General features: G+C 40.4%; 1 long non-coding RNA gene across 1 annotated transcript; it reads right to left on the bottom strand.

The window, feature by feature from the left end:
- Positions 1–3,522: 3,522 nt before the first annotated feature.
- Positions 3,523–6,133, bottom strand: LOC123478177 (uncharacterized). Its single transcript, XR_006653312.2, has 3 exons — positions 6,037–6,133; positions 4,384–4,589; positions 3,523–3,689 (listed from the first exon to the last, which is right to left on the bottom strand). It is a non-coding gene; the product is annotated as an uncharacterized lncRNA (long non-coding RNA).
- Between the last annotated feature and the right edge of the window lie 9,739 nt (positions 6,134–15,872).

Raw genomic sequence — 15,872 nt, 5'->3', positions numbered from 1 at the left:
CTTTAGCAGTTTGTTCTTTATTTCATTTGCCTGAGCTCCCCTCTGCTGTCCCGTTTGGGGGTATTTCACTCAGAGGTCCCTTGTTTGTTTGAAAACCATCACTGGCCATGAGTTATCTGACGATCTTTCACAATGATGCCACACTCGTATGGTCACTTATATAAAATTTTGAATCACTTCTAGTTAATGTGCTTCCTTCATTTTCTATATCCAGCCTGTGTCTCCAGCCGTCAATATTTCATGAAGTATTGTATATTCAAGTTGGCTTATTTCCCCAGAAACATATGAAGCATCATATAGAAAGTACATATACAAAATAGTTCATTAGAAATTTCATAACAGAATTACAGAAAATATGAATTAGAATACAAGCACAATGTCAGGAGGGAATAAAACACAGATATGTAAACTGTAATGCATATACAATTGTTTTAACTTAGTTGAAATTTGGTTTTTGACAATTTGATAAAGAAAATAAAATGGGAGACACACATTTCATAGTTCTTAATGTGCAAAATATGACTATTGATTTTTTTTGTGATGACGGAATATTGAAAATGTTCAGTAAATAGCAACCCTCTTTCTTTTCCAAGTTTGTCTCAATTAAGAAATTAGAGGAAGGGAGGAAAGGAGTAAGCCAGTGAAGCTAAAATAAGATCACTACTGATGTCTGAGAATGGGACTTTCCTCCGTAAACAAGTGGGCTCATACATAACCCCAGAATTAGGTGGACTCCCTCAGTGAGCCACTGCCCAGGTCCCCACAGGGAGCAGGGCCTGCGCCTTTACCACTCAGCTCCCAGAATAGCAGAGGGCAGTCGAGCACACACTGTGGGCAGACTCACCCTCAAAAAGAAGAGAGGAAGGGAAGGAGCTGCCATTTTACCATTGCCCAGTTCGTCCTTCCAAAATTACCAATCCGATTAATTCATTCCTCCCCAAGGAAGGAGCAAGTGAGGGGCAAAGAGAGGTGAGGAGTGTTATAGTTTGCAGCCTCCTTTACACGGAATCAAGACCATGGGAGAAAAGTTCCTTTTTCCCAACATAAGGGTCCCTGAGGTATGTGGCAGTTTGACAACGTCCCCTCAGTGGATGGAGTAACAAATTTGCTAAGACTGATTTGTGTAAGAGATTTCTTACTGAAAGCTGTGATTGTAACATTAAAAACCCACTCAGTGAAAGTAGTTCTGACTGAGGACCCAACAGCAAAAGTCAGGAATTCAGATTCTCAAAAAGAAAGCTTTACCGTGCATACCTCCAATAAATATAACCTTCAATCTTATTTATCCTGTGATAAAAGGAATAAACTACTCACCTTAGAATTAATATCTTCCCTTCCAACTCATCTCACCATTGTATACCCTTTTTGCATACACCCTTTTATCTGGCTGCTTCCCTGTTCAGTCTGCTTCACTGTTCTGTGAACACAAACTTCTCATGTGTCATTGCTTATATTGTTCCCAGCTGGAATGTTCTTTTCAACACCCGAATCTTAATCATCTTTCAAAGAAATTCTAAGATTTTGTTCTTTATGGAGCATGCCCTGGTTACTCCAGACAGCACTGATTTCTGTCTTTTGACTTCACAGAGCACTAGGAGTTTTTATGAAAATTCTGCTCGTGTATTTGTGTTGGTGTCGCTCATTCTCGTTTTACCTGCATTATCAGGGCTACTTAACCAGACTCTAAACTCTTTAAAAGGTAGAGAGGTATTTTTAACTTAACTTTCTATATTCGCTACATCTACCACAGGGCTGAGTATGTAGTCAGAAAGTAATAAATACTGTTGAAAAATCAGTCAAATTGAGCACATATCAGAAAACAGACACAAAACCAGATTGACAAGTCAGCTGTCCCAAAGGTCCAAACTGAGTATAATCTTTAACACTAGAGAATTGAAGCTACAAGGGAATCAGGGCTTTTCTGTAGGTCTACATAATACTCATCCATATATGTTGCTCCTATTTCCTTGTGTAAAACAATATATATGCCTGGAGAATGGGGAGATTACATTTAGTAAGATGATTATAGCCCAGCGTCTAAGTATATAAATTTCAGTGTTGGATTTTAATTCCAGCTCTTTCCTTTCTTCAATTTTGAAACAATTTAAGTCTTCAATTTGTTTTTTTTTAAGTACATTGAGCACAGTTAATAAGACATTTCTTATATAGAAATGTTACCTTCTGCTTAAAAAAAAAAAATGGAAGAAAGATCCCCTCCCTGACCCAGCAACAACGCAGCCAACAAAAAACCACCACAACCTTGACGTCCCATGAACTTCTATTCAAAGCAACTCTCCCCAAATTCCTCTTGAAACCTAAGAAAGCTAAGCTCCCCTTTGTCTCTTTGAACTTGCCCACAATTCACCAGAGCTTACTTGTCCTAAATTGCAATTCTCTATTCTCAAATAAACTCATTTTGCTAATAGAATAACTGGCTTTTTTTTTTGAGGTTGACACCCCAAATTGCAAAGTTAGCAGAAAGAACATTATCTATTAACATTTTGAGTAGTGTGATTTTTTTAATGGTCATTATGAAAATACTGTTTCTACATGAATATTCAAAGCTAACCATACAATGTCAGTGGTCGGTAAAAGCAAAAGAAAATTTCTAGTTTCTATATTATTCTAAAACTTCCTCTTCATCAATCTTTTCCCAAAGCTCCCAAAATATAATATTAGCTTGCCTTCATTTTGCCACCTATATGTTCCTGAAATCCCACTCTGCTGAAACTCTAATGAAATGCGAGAACTGGAAAGATCAGGCAGAAGGGAAGAGGAGGGGCAGCAGCTGCAGTATTGACTTGAAGTAACAGAAACATCAATAACTGAGCTACCTCTTATTAACAGATAGGATATCTATCACTATTGACTTTGCATATTTAGAAGATTCTGAGGAGAGATTAGGGCTATATTTTTTATTTTTTTAATTATTTTTATTTTTAGAAGGAGGAGAAAGGAGAAAGAGATAGAGTGAAACATCAATGTGTGGTTGCATCTTGTGTGCCCACTACTGGGGACCTGGCCTGCAACCCAGGCATGTGCCCTGACTGGGAATCAAACCATCAACCCTTTGGTTCTCAGGCCAGCACTCAGTCCACTGAGCCACACCAGCCAGGGTGAGATTAGGACTATATTGATGTGGAAGCAATTAATTTTGAACTCTAAGGCTCATGAGTGAATCTGACAGATACTTTGCATGTGATGTGGTATGCATCAGACAATAGGTTGCTATCTGAAATTGGGTGATAAATTGTTTTTAAATAAAAGAGAGAAGGATGAGTTTACATTGAAATGTCAAGCACATCACTGGCCAAAATAGCTGGTTTCAATAAATGGGACTTGATATAGGATCAACTTCATTTGTTTCCATCTGTTTCAAAGGCTACAGTCCCACTAAATAGTATTATATCTCACCACAAACACCAATGTTAATGTGATCCTTCCCTTCTGGGATGACCTGATCCAAGTACCATACGAAAAACACACCAGTGAGTACTAAAAATAAATCCAGCATGAGGCAGAGTTCTTCTCTTTCATCTTCCACATTGGGACATTATTACAATTTTAATGATCTGCTTAGGATTTTTCATACACTCTGCTTCTTTTAAAGGAAGGACAGGAAACCCATTGAAACACACCAATCTCCTTGAAATGTCTATGGCAACAGAGCAGTGGGAATATATGTTTTGCTGTAAAGAAAGAAAAAAAGAGTAAAGCAATCACAAATGTATCACTTGGGTCTGTTATGATATACTGCTTTTTCTTCAGAGAGAACAGGTGCTTGTATTCTCATATTGTATTTTCAGTTACTACATTAATCCTTTATGGTATTAAGAACATTGACAATCGCCAGCAAAAAAAATATATTCTCTCTAAATATTATTTATCCTTTGGAACTTTGTAGTCAACCAATGCAATCATTTTATTATATGTCTGGCCAAACTGCATTCATTTCTTCCTGATGGGAAATTTAACATTTTTTTAAATGATTGAAATCTCATTTATACACCTGCAAAGTGTTGCATGCTTATTTAAAGCATGCTCCTAGAAGTGCTAGGAGCTGAGGCAGGGATAATGAGGAAGGAACTCATGTTTGAGCGGTTACTATATAGTAGGTATCATGTTGGGTACCTTCATATACTATCACATATAAACTTCCCAGCAAATCCCAAATTTCAACTCATCTTGTGTGGAAGCAAATTGTTCCAAACACCAAGCCCCAACAAATACACTTTTCTTATAATTCATCAGTTACCTAAAACTATGTCACCTTTTAGCTAGATCAACATTTAAATTATGATTTTTTCTACAAAAAAGTTTCTTTTTCCAGAGCTTCTAATTGACCTTCTTTCTTGTGATTGGTAAAATAAATCATGATCTTACCAATAAGATAACACACCTTCTTGATGATAAAATTTTGTAATATTATTCATTTTCTTTTTTGAAGATATTCTTTCTGGAATCTTGGGCTTCATGTTGTAATTTTGGTGATCCTAGGATTTTTATCATATTATTAGATTAGTTTTGAGGTTGCTTGGATTCCATATCCACTTTTCTCTTGAATTCATTTTCACTTCTCTTGATATATCCTAAACAAAATTATTTAGAAAAAGTTAGTGAGACACAAAATTTTGGAGCTTCTTGCTTTTCTGAAAATGTCTTTTTGGACAGATATAAAGTTCTAGAATAAAACTTCTTCCTTTAGAACTTGAAATTCTTGAGCCATTATCTTTTTGGATCTAATGCTATTAATGAAAAGTCTTAAATAAATGTTAATTCCTTCACCTTTGTAGGTAAGTTTTTCCTCTAAAATATTTTTGTCATTTTTTTAATTCACTATGTTCTGAAATTTACCAGAGATGAAGCTGGTGTAAGGTGTTAAAAACTAGTATTCAGCAGCTATGTCTCAATAAAATTGGGGGGAAAGTTTAAAAAGAAACTATTATTCAGCATGCCCTTTCAATGTAATCATTCGTGTATTTTGACCATTCTGGAAAAAAAATACATTCTTTTTTACTCCATCTCTTCTTTTTCTCAATTCTCCATTTTTGGAAATGCTATTAAATGCATGTTGGAGTGCATGAATGGATTCTCCATTGGTCTTAATTGCTCCCAACTTCAGCAATCACATTTGTAACTACCAGGAACTCTTACTTGTACTCCAATAGCTCTTGTCCCACGGTAAGCTCTACTTACTTTCAGCCTCCTCTTGGCTCTGGGAAAGTCACTGGATTAAAAGGGATTAATAAGGATACTAATGGTAAGCAAATTAAGGCTATTGGTATAGATCTTTAATTTGAGAAGTTTGGCTGTGAACAATGGTAGAAAAAATAAGAGGTATCTAAAGATTGTAACACAGTCAAGTGAATTTGCTTTGTTTTGATTTTTTTCCTCCACAACAGAAGATCTCTGCATTTTATTAAGAGTCCTTAGAGACTGGGAACTCTGTTCCCCACCACACACGCACACCCAGAGCTGGTACTTGGGCCCTGCACACCAGTACAGGTGTAGCAACATTGAGAACCAAATTACTCCCTTAATCACTGGGAAAGGCCACTGCCACAGCTCCTCGGAGTGCTACTCAGTGTGTCAGCATCCCTGACGCTGCCTTAGCACTTCCCCAGGGAGCATCAGAAATGCCTCAGTTCAGAAGCTAAAGGTTCACTTCTGGAACAGTGGAAGGGCTCCAGAACTCTGCTCTAGTGCTAAGGGAGAACTTCTTTTTGATAACCGAGCACCTATGTATACCGGCTCCCCAAATTTCCACCTCCTGCACACAGATTCCCTTCAAAGACTACAGAAGGCTGGCTTGACCCCACCATGCCCTCTGCTTAGTCCCAAGGAATTCAAGATTGTCATCACAAAGAAGCCACCCTGGCATTAATCAGCATGCTAATCTGCCTGCCACTTACCATGGTGCCACTCCCATCCCTACCTATGCCCTAACCAGAGCAGGCTTGGACCCCCAACACAGAATAGAGGGAGACAGCTCCAGCAGCCATACTGGCACCCCTCAAGTAAATGACAAGTGCCTACCTGGGCTCCCAAGGTCATGGCCAACTGCCTCCAGCCAGGTGTTACCCTTAGAAGAAGATTGCAGTGGGGCCTATACTTTTGTAGGACTTGGGTTCTGATAGCACAGGGGGGAGCAAAGATGTGGGTAATGAGCCTGTGGCTCTGGTGGCCTGGCTTCAAGAGAGGAAAATGGAAAGAGCCCGAGGGCAACTGGGGTCAGGAAACACCTGGAATGCATGAAGGTCCCCCTTTCACTGCCCTAGTTGAATTTCACCTTCATTTAGTGGGATAAATTCATTAAAAGTGACCAAATACCTGCTTGTCTCAACAGCTACAAGCATTGATTTTTTTTAGCAAAATGATAGCATGTCTGAAGCACACAACAGTAATATTGAAAAAAGCCAGACATATACATATTGTATGATTTCAGTGATATAAAATTCCAAATTAGAAATAAATCATGATGTAAAATTATATAAAAAGAAGTGGTGAAACTATAAAGATGAATAAAAATTAAATGAGGAAAGTGGTTTCCTCCCTGGGAAAAGGCATTAGGGGGTTCAGAAGTGCTGATCACATTCCATTTGGTGACCTGGGGAATGGTTTCGTGGATATTTACGACAGATTAGTTATTGAACTATACATTCATGCCATATATATTACATATGCATGTACTGTGTGTGGATGTTGCATTAAATAATGTTTTAAAAGAAAAAGATTTCATGAGAATTGGTTGGAAGACAATTTCTAGTGTAGAGTGATGTGTAAAACAGCCCGCGGCTTCCCTTCCGCCCACTGACAGGAGCAACCGCAGCCACGCGCTGTCCCAGGCTCTAACTTCCCACAGGCAGATACAGCACACGTGAGCAACCTCAACACACAGGTAATAACCAGACGATGATAATCATTGGGAAGTGATGAGTTTTGAGTATTTATTACCTCTTTTTTAAAATGAATTACCTTTAAGTTCATATGAGTTCATGTTTAATTATGGCTGTGTTTAACAGCCAGCTCACCAAACTTCTGGAAATTTAACAAGAAACTATAAGCCGGAGTGAGCCAGCTCCAACACACCACTGCCTATGACCTTAATAAGGGTACAAAAGAAGGATAAGCAAACCATAGCCCATTCCAGGGCGCTGAGGACATATAGGGCGCAATTTAGTTATTTATGTATTTAACAACTGCACGGCATTTACTACATAACAGGCACTGCTCTCAGCCCTAAACAAATATTCACTCTGACATGTGGCTTTGCCTGAATGGGAGGCACGCATTGAAACTCACTACTGAAGATCTTCAGAGATGAAGAGAGTCTCAAGTTCATCTAGAAATGGGTCAAGACTCATACTGGCCAAGGGGTGAGGGAGTTTAGCAATTCAGTGGTGGGAAATTGCTGTGACTAAGAAAGATCCACTCCTAAGCATGGCCGTTAATGAAGCATTTACAAAAGAGTTCAGGAATGGCTCCAGTGGGACAGAAGAGGAAAAGGGTCGAGCAAAAGAGAAAAAAGTGCCTAAGGAAAATGAAGGAGGAGTGGTTAACTGTCTGTATGGAAGACTCGGGACACTGAGACAATCAAATATGACAAGTAAAGAGTGATTAAGGACCAGCACCACTATCTCGATTACTTTGCAGCCCAACAGACGGCCCTGACGCCAGTGAGTTTCAAACACAACCCGAAAGGCAAGCAGGAAGGAAACAACGGCCACTACTGTGATTAACAGTACCATGTCCTTTGAAAGACTCTATGTTACCATGTGATGTAGAGTCAAAACCAGCTTCATACAGAAATTTAAAAATACATGCCTGGTACAAACAGTTGTAAGCTCTCTTCAATATAATATTAAAATTACTATGAAATTTTAAATAATGTTTATAAACTCTTGTGTGTGCCAGATTCTAGAATTCTAGAACAAGGTGACTATGATTGGTTATGTTTTAAATAGGAAACAGTAGATATGAGCCTACTACGTAGGAACCTATAGGTTTTGAAAACCAGTTGGATACAGATGCCAAATGACAGGTGTTGGTCCAATTCTAGAAGCCAATGCCACATAACAACAAGCTAAGCAGTATTCTTCTGGAATGTCACACTCATTTAAAATGAGGGGTCCACAGGAGTTGTTTTATTTTTCTGTTTCAATCTTCATTTCACTTCCAAATTTCACTAGGACTTTCCTTAAATTTTCCCTTATTTTTAATATATAGTTGTTGAGATAGCACTTATATTAAATCATATTCATTTTACTTATGTTTGTGATTTCTCAAGGGCCAATCTTGAATTGAATCCAGTATAAAACAGAAGCGAAGAACTGGCCCACGCCCTGGAGGTTTTTAATCTCAGCCTGAGAGACAACTGTAATGGTCTGACTAATGCAGTTCAGGGATGACTGAGTTACCACCACAGCTTCAGTTGGCTCTAGGAACTCTTTCAATTACACAAAGAATCGTGGGGCCGAGAGGAAACTGGCATTTTAAAAAGATGGATCTCAGTGCCTTTACCCCTACCCAGCCCTCCACAGCACCAGGGGAACTGGGGGGGGGGGTGGAGAATGCAGAAAAGCAGTTATCTGACTGTTGGGGAGGGGCATTTTCTGCTCTCCAGGGTATGCCCGCCAGGCACACCTATAGGATGGAGGGCACTAATGCAAATTGAAATTGAAGCTCAGAAAGCTTCCTTTTGTTCTGTTCTGAATTTAAAGCTCTGAGTCTAGTGGAGAGCTTCTTGTTTGGATTACACCTAGCCTCAGGACAGTACCCTGAGTGGAGGCACTATAAAAGTGTACCCGACTCCTACAGAGACCCTCAGGGGCCTGACACACTGACACAAACACCGCCCTCCCCCCCTCCCCACCATCAGCTCTCAGTCCTGTTCCTCAGCCCCACTTTAGGTAGAAGGGCTGCCCCTGTAGCATTACGTCGACATCGATGCAAAAATATTCAATCTTATTTTTTGAAACCTTAAAAGTCATAGCCTCCATGAATCTCAGGCTTTTCACCTGCAACAAAAGCTCTTAAGGATGCCTTCCCCCATATCCTTCCAACCCTATGATTTTATAATCCCGTGAGCTGACCTCACCTGGCTCTCTCCATCCCTCACCATGCCACATTGGTCTCCTTCTAAGTTCCACCACCCTCCTCCCCTCTTTAAAATAGTTACTATTGCTGGCTTACTGAGAGGCAACTCCATTAACTGCTGCTCCAAAGCCTCTCAGGTTTTTTTGCATTCTGGTATCAAGGGATGACTTCGAGTGTCACTGTGGTCCCTCTCCTTTCTCCCAGCACTCTCAGAAGGCAGAGGGCCAGGAGAGAGCAAGGCCTGTGGGTCTTGGAAATCATGGGCCAAACATTTGAATGTTAACAAGTAAGGTATTAGCACAGCCACCGCTGCCCCCTTGTCTGCCTGGGCACACAGCAGGGAGAGGCAGAGAAGGGGCCACCAGAAATGAGTTTTCAAGTGTGTCAGCCCTCCAAACTGTCCCAGCCTGCCCAGCCACATCCCAGAGGAGGGGACAGAGCCTTCCGGCTCTGCTTTCACTGCCTGCATTCAACTGTGTTAAACAGTCTTCCACCCACCCACCCTGCCACCAGGGAAAGGGAAAAGCTAATAGAATCAAATCCTTTTCTATTTTTTAAACAGAATCAGAAATTAGAGTTGAAGTAATTTGGCGTGCACCTTCCCAATGCAGTGCTGTTTCCTACAGAGAGTTCCCGAATTTAAAACCTCCTTACCTCCCGGCCGTCTTTATCACGTCAGCTCCCCAGTGTTTAGCTTCTCCCCCCACCCCCACTTTGGGAGGGGTAAAAACTAATGAATAAAATTACAAGCTGCTGTGTCAGGAGGCTGAAAATAAAGCATGGTAGAAAAAAAGGCCGTAACTGTTTGACGCCGAAAATAATTACAACAATTACACTGGCTATGATACATGTTTTATGTGGCACCTCTGTGATGTGGACTATTATGCTGTTCCTCATAGTTCCTTTCCTTAGACTGACGAACTCTAACCCGTGAGCATGGCAGGCCTAAGGGACCTTGTGAGTAAAGGCTTCTTATTAGAAATACTTATTTCTGCAGCAGGGCTTAAGGAAACATGCAGTGTCGTATAGATCAGCCCCGAAATTTTCAACCTTTCATTGACTTCTTATGGGTCTGTACACTGAATATTAAACTCATGGATTTCTCTTTCCAAACTTTTGCAAACTTAATTTCGCATTCTCTCTTGTTCGGTAACTGTATCTTTTTGTTTTTCAATTTTAGCTACCTGATTTTATCACACTGTTGCAGACCAAGCTAGCAGCATCTTCCAAATCTGCCGCGTCACGCTGTGCCGTCTTGCTGCGTGCTGACATGGCTTTGCATAAATGGCACATTTCCAGGTATCGGGGGGCTGCGGGACTGGACGCACGTAGATAGAAGCAAAGCCCATGGATAATCCGAACCGTTCTTTGTAGCCAGTACATTTTCAGGACATTTTTCTTTGCCAAACATTCCACAAAATTTGCTCATTAAATCAACTAGATTTCCAATTTCTCCTCCTGAACAGGGTAACACATTGGTGAAAGTGATCATGATAACTAGCAGATAATTGATTAAATGATAATAATAGGAGAATCATAATCAACATACAAATGAGCCTACATCCACTGCAGCAATGAGAGTTGGCTAAATCCCAATAGGCTTTTTTATTATTTGTTTATTAATAATGCTCTGTGGGGCCGGGGCGGGGGTGGGGGAGGGGTGCCCTAACTTGAGTTCAAACTGTGTGTTTGGTGAGGGCTCAAATATTTGGGCCTGACTCAGGCCCGGAAGGGGGTGGCGGAGTGATTTTGGTAGCATTAGTTCTCCGAATGCCAGGCCTGACGGCTGCCAGCAAAGACCAGCGCATCTCATTTGGGTTGGTGGCCGGCCAAGACCTCAGCATCAGACATTACTGGGAGCAGCCAATGTAAAACGTAAGGAAGAGAATTAACGTCGCGTGAAAGCAGAGAGCGCGTGCATCTGAGTATGCATGAGCTACATCAGGAGTGGATCTGAATAGATTAAAACCACGGAAATAGCATTACTCTTAATATAACCCTGTGGCTGCCTTTCTGACCAGGCTGGGAAAACCTGGGGAAAGTGGAATTACAGATATGTCTGGTAACCACACATTGTTTAAAGGAGCTGTAGGAGGTATGTGTGTTTGATTTTTTATTTTTGTGGTTAAACAGATTTCCTCTTTCCCAGCCTCTAGGGTCACTTATCTTTCCCAGGCTGTAGGCGATCTGTCTTCATTTCTGTGACAGTAGTCAGGTGGACTATCGCACTTCCTCTGATGAAAGGCCCGGATGATCTCTCTATACTAAGTCAACCCAGAGTCTAAAAGTACTCAAAGAGTGGTCTTACAAACACCAAAATTTGCCCAGGAAAAAAAGGCTTAACGTGTTTCTAAACCACAAGGCAGTGTATTCATATGAGAGGATAATCAACAGGAAATGTATCCCTTTTCTCATCTTGCCATCTCCCCTGGAGGGCACCATACAGACTGTGTTTTACCGGCAGGAGGGGCAGTAGAGCATGGCGTGGGCCCTCTTTGAAACACTGCCTGGTGGTCGGGCACAGTGGGCTTTACTCGTTCTGCTCTGTAGACACGGTCCACTCCTGTCAGAAGTAGCTCAAACCGTGTTTGGTGATCTTTAAGCATCCAGGCTGTGAGACTGGAGACAGAAAACAAAAATCTGACCTTTTATTCCCAATGCAACAAGAAGCTGGATGCTGCAAAATGCAGAGCAGGGAGGATATTGGTTAGGCCAATTTTAGCTACCAATAACAGAGAGTAGCATGAGTTTCTTCAACAAATAATGGGAAATTCATTGTGAGGTTGACCTAAAATCAAACCCCAACATAAACGTATTCAAGTCTCGGTTTTGTACCTTCCTAACTTTGCCGATTTAGGCCAATTACTTCCCCTCTCTAAGCCTCCGGGTTTTAATTATGACGCAAAGACCGTACCGGCCCCTAACATGCAGGCTGATTATGGAGGTGAAATGAGATAACGCGCTTACCAGAGCACCTGGCATATGCTAAGTGGCAGCCAGCATTATTATTATTGAAAGACTCCTGTGGGATCATGAAAGTTGCCAGCAAATACGTGAAGAGTGGCCATATGGAAGAGAAAAAGCTGTGTTCTGTATGGTCCTAACAGCTAGCACTCAAAAAACTGAGTTTACAACTCCATTTGGGAAAAAGCTATTAAACAATCTGAGTCATACAGGATGAGAATGATTCGCCTCGAGATGGAAAGCAGCTTCCAGACCCTGGAGCAAGATACTGGTAACTATCAGCCGTGCAGCGTGGTGGCATGTAAAAGCTCCCCCAGCATTAAGAAGATGACTGGACTACTAGACAAGCATTCAAATTCTTTTGAGCCTACGATCCTATGAGTCTATTATTCCTTCCCCTTTGATTTACAATAGAAATGGGAAGAACATCAAGCTTTGAGAATGGCAAAGAGGAGACAAAACACCAAGAAGAAAGGCTGCTGCTCCCTACTTATTAAATGGTCACTGTTTCTCCAGGAGAAAAGTGTTGTCATCATTACCAAGATTGACGGTAATCTTCAGTGCTCCGCAAGGCGGGTCAATACAGGGATTTCAACACAGGACCCTTTCGGCACCTCTTTAAGGACAATCTTTATGTACAAACATCTAGTATAAGAATGCATATTCATTTATTTCTTGATTTATGCAAGAAATATTTATTGAGCATCAATTATGCACCAGGAGCTACGGATACAACTATGCACAAGATGGGTTCAGGCCCTGCAAACCAGACACATAGCTGTTGATTTTTCAGTTTGTAAAAACATACTTGCTGTTTCCAGTATGTTACTACACATGAGTGTTTTCTTAGGAGTTCCAAGAAAGGAACTGCAAGAAAGGACCTCCTAAAGGGGTTCCAAGATTACTCCTGTGCCTTCTGATGTTTAGTGAGCTATTACATAATGTCAGATTGGTACTTACCCCACACTGAACATAAACTGCCCCAGTTGGGATGCCCCGAGCAGGTGTTCTTAGAGGTGTGCTTTTAAAGGCATTTATTATCCCACATCAGAAAAAAATTCTCATGCCTACTAACTCTTCAAGGCAATGACAGACCATTGCTAAAGGACATGTTTTCTTAATTTCTCACTATTGACTCAATGTATTACTTCATGCCACAGTTACACAATTCCACTTGGAATTAATGAGGAAGCGTATGGCTAGCCCGCTCTGTGGAACTGTACCCAAAACCAAACAGAACACAGACGCACTGGAACTTGGAGAGTGAAGGTAACGATCCTTATGTAATAACCCCTGTGTAGAATCAGATTCTAAGTAGTGCTTCATTTTGGTGATCAAAGAAACAGAATCTTAGAATAAAAAGAGTTTTTCAGTTCAGATGTCTAATAAGAAAAAGTCTGTTTATCAAAGGCTGTGGCTATTTTTATCCTGTTATAGGCTTTAACTTTAGCTTGAACTATTCCCAGCCCAGAGAAAGGCTAGAGAATCTCATTACACAGACTGTGACTTTCCCTTCTTTCATGAGTGAAAATGAAAGAAAAGGAAAATACCGTGCATACCAAGAATCTAGAGAATAAAGGATTACAAAAAATAAAATGCCATCACTGGTAGACTGGTTAATCCATGACCTTCAGGTCGTCGCTACTGCTAACTACTGTCAATTCCAGTACTTGGGGACTGGAGTGCAGGGAAGGGCTGCTAGGGCTGTGTCCATGCTCACGAAGCTATTTCCTCTTGGGTGAGAGTAGCTGCCATCTGAGAGTGAGTCTGGGACCATGGAGAAAACATATGCCGTCTTGTGACTCACCGTCAGAGAACAAAGGTATGCCCTCAGTGCATACAGCAGACAGGTGCTGTGGTCATCTCAGCTCTGCCATGGCAACGGAAGAGCCTAAAAGAGCACTGGGTTGTGATGGGCAGCCCACCCCGGAACGAGGATGCTTTGACCTTTAGCACAGTGGATGAAGTCTATCTAGCACTGTGCCATGTTTGCCGAACTTCCCTGATGAAAAGAATCATCTAGGGAACTTATTAAACACAAAAATTCCCCACACCCCACCTAAAACCACTGAATCAGAATCTCCAGATAAGGGCCTGGAAAGTTAAATATTTAACAAGTGCCCAGGAGATTCTTATATTCAAAGAGGGTAGGGAAAAGCACAGAAGTATGACGCCATGTTTATAATTCTTCTCGAAACTCCTGGGCTCTAACAAATGGGGCGGCAGGCACTGTTTCCTGGCCTGAGTAGCAGCTTGTCATCAAGCTTCCAGAGGTACAAGAACCCTTCCTAATAGCCACCACACTCCTGTCACCAAGTAAATGAATGTCTAGGATACAAACCAAACTACACAGTTAAGCAGTATAGAAAGAAAGAGCGTGGTTCGTTGAGTTGTGTCCATCAAGTCTCTCAAAGTGTTTTTAGAGTAGAAAGTCAAAACAACTGTTCTAGTTAGCATAATATTTGAAAAGGCTTTCAGTCTTCCAAAAAAAAGTTCTTAATTAAATTGTAACAATAGAAACATAAGCATGTAAAACCTCCCTTTGGGATTAAACCCAGATATTAACTTGTTTTCCATACAAGGTGACAATTAGACTTTTCTAACCACGTCCTACATGGAGATCATAATTATTACTAAAACATCCTGATGAACAGACACTATTTATAATGTTACATAATAAGATATATTGAGTTTGTTATCTTAAATGAAAGCAAATCAAATTATAGCTATTTTATCTGGAAGTAAAAGACATTTTAAAAACAGATTTTTGCTTAAAGAATCTCATTGCTTATTTTGTCAACACCATTAAGTAATTTAAAAAATAGCATTTTGAGAGGGTCCCAGATATTTCCCAGGGCCCCGCAGAGCTAGTTGTAACCATTTGATTAAGTTCTGTTTGGTGAATGTCAGCAATAATAACATTTCGCTTCTGGGTCTCACTCTCTGCACATTTGAACGTGAGTCCCTTGGTTCCTCTGTCCCTTCCCGCTGGCTGGGAGAAGCAGCCAGCTTGGACCAAAACACAGAGGCTACAGGTTGCAGAAAGGAAGGCTGCCAGGACACACGTTTAGATGTGCATGAGTGTGTGCATACGTGTGTGACTATTTGTGAGAGAGAAGGAGAGAGAGAGAGGGAAAGAGACTTCTACTTTGTATAAGCCCCTCAGAGTTTCTCTGTTAGATCAGCCAAGCCCATAACACAAACCAAAGAGCAGCAAGCTTAAATAAAAGAAGATACTACCAAACTGGTGGACTTTCAACATAGAAAAGACATAAACAAAAACAATCTCTCGTCAATACATACTAACCCTGATTAAACTTCTATTTTTTACTTCCAATTTAAAAAATAAATCAGTGGGCCTTTTGAAAGGTAATTGTCAACTCTTCTGACTTCGAATACCTACTCAATATCTGTTCTCTTTGAATGCTACTGTAGAACACTGAATGACCTTTTAGGTTATTTATGATGTAGAATGAACTATCCTTAAAATTGTAATCTTTTAACTGTCAGCAAATCCTTGCAAAGTTCAACAGATTCATAAATAATGAAAGTTAATGTTCTGCTACAATATTTATGAAAATTTTAAGGCAGAAACATATAGATTTAAAAATAAAAACACAATATTTTGGCATTAGCAATTCAGATCAATAAAGACTACATTTCTAAGGCTAACGTTTTAAAGGAACTATTTCTACATTTATATCTCTCTAAGGGAAAAGTATTGTCTGTCATTTTTTAAAATAAATTCACAGTCTTATTTCAGAATTTTTCAACAGAGAACAAAGACTCAGGAGATATGACTGTTAACAGCA

Source organism: Desmodus rotundus, chromosome 3 (genome assembly GCF_022682495.2).
Source record: "Desmodus rotundus isolate HL8 chromosome 3, HLdesRot8A.1, whole genome shotgun sequence".
Lineage (NCBI taxonomy): Eukaryota > Metazoa > Chordata > Mammalia > Chiroptera > Phyllostomidae > Desmodus > Desmodus rotundus.
Note: the sequence above shows the minus strand (reverse complement) of the source record. Positions and strands in the feature narration are given on the sequence as shown.